Source organism: Schistocerca piceifrons, chromosome 5, assembly GCF_021461385.2.
Source record: "Schistocerca piceifrons isolate TAMUIC-IGC-003096 chromosome 5, iqSchPice1.1, whole genome shotgun sequence".
Classification (NCBI taxonomy): Eukaryota; Metazoa; Arthropoda; class Insecta; order Orthoptera; family Acrididae; genus Schistocerca; species Schistocerca piceifrons.
Window position 1 is genome coordinate 693,791,279 of NC_060142.1, and position 1,743 is coordinate 693,793,021.

Consider the following 1,743-nt stretch of genomic DNA (forward strand, 5'->3'; position numbering starts at 1 on the left):
GGCAATGGCCTTACCGCAGTGGATACACCGGTTCCCTTGGGATCACCAAAGTTAAGCGCTGTCGGGCGTGGTTGGCACTTGGATGGGTGACCATCCAGGCCGCCATGCGTTGTTGCCATTTTTCAGGGTGCACTCGGCCTCGTGATGCCAATTGAGAAGCTACTCGACCGAATAGTAGCGGCTTCGGTCAAGAATACCATCATAACGACCGAGAGAGCGGTGTGCTGACCCCACGTCCCTCCTATCCGCATCCGCCATTGAGGATGACACGGCGGTCGGATCGTCCCGGTAGGCCACTCGTGGCGTGAAGACAGTGTGTTTCATTTCCGAACGTAGTATCACGCATCGATACCACACCACAGGCGTCTTTAAGTTGGCGAGGGAACTGCAAGTTTCCGTCAGATGCCGCCAGCGGTTGTGCAGGTCCGGCAGACCCAATGGTGTGCGCCTGTTGAGCCATCTTCAGTGGCTCTGTATCACGAGCGACCCCTGCCTCCCTGCCGGCGCGATACAGGGCGGCAGGCAGCAGCCACTCGCCCTTAGAGCCTCTTGGCCACGGAGACGCCGCTTACTGGTGGCGGTTCCGACACCATCGTTGATTCCTTGGTACAGGAATCCTTGTTGATATGGTGCTAGCTGGACTGTGTTTCTTGCTGCATTATTTGTAATCAATCTTCGTAAGCTCCGTAGAAATGTTGGAACACGTGAGGCAATAAAAACCTTACGACTTATCTCAGAAGAAAGATTAAGAAAAGGCAAACCTACGTTTCTAGCATTTGTAGACTTAGAGAAAGCTTTTGACAATGTTAACTGGAATACTCTCTTTCAAATTCTGAAGGTGGCAGGGGTAAAATACAGGGAGCGAAAGGCTATTTACAATTTGTACAGAAACCAGATGGCAGTTATAAGAGTCGAGGGACATGAAAGGGAAGCAGTGGTTGGGAAAGGAGTGAGACAGGGTTGTAGCCTCTCCCCGATGTTATTCAATCTGTATATTGAGCAAGCAGTAAAGGAAACAAAAGAAAAATTCGGAGTAGGTATTAAAATCCATGGAGAAGAAATAAAAACTTTGAGGTTCGCCGATGACATTGTAATTCTGTGAGAGACAGCAAAGGACTTGGAAGAGCAGTTGAACGGAATGGACAGTGTCTTGAAAGGAGGATATAAGATGAACATCAACAAAAGCAAAACGAGGATAATGGAATGTAGTCAAATTAAATCGGGTGATGCTGAGGGGATTAGATTAGGAAATGAGACACTTAAAGTAGTAAAGGAGTTTTGCTATTTAGGGAGTAAAATAACTGATGATGGTCGAAGTAGAGATGATATAAAATGTAGAATGGCAATGGCAAGGAAATAGTTTCTGAAGAAGAGAAATTTGTTAACATCGAGTATAGATTTAAGTGTCAGGAAGTCGTTTCTGAAAGTATTTGTATGGAGTGTAGCCATGTATGGAAGTGAAACATGGACGATAACCAGTTTGGACAAGAAGAAAATAGAAGCTTTCGAAATGTGGTGCTACAGAAGAATGCTGAAGATAAGGTGGGTAGATCACGTAACTAATGAGGAGGTATTGAATACGATTGGGGAGAAGAGAAGTTTGTGGCGCGACTTGACTAGAAGAAGGGATCGGTTGGTAGGACATGTTTTGAGGCATCAAGGGATCACAAATTTAGCATTGGAGGGCAGCGTGGAGGGTAAAAATCGTAGAGGGAGACCAAGAGATGAATACACTAAGCAGAT

At 46.3% G+C, this 1,743-nt stretch overlaps 1 pseudogene; it reads left to right on the top strand.

Moving 5' to 3' along the window:
* Positions 1 to 118, top strand: LOC124799831 (annotated as a pseudogene).
* The last annotated feature ends 1,625 nt before the right edge of the window (positions 119 to 1,743 follow it).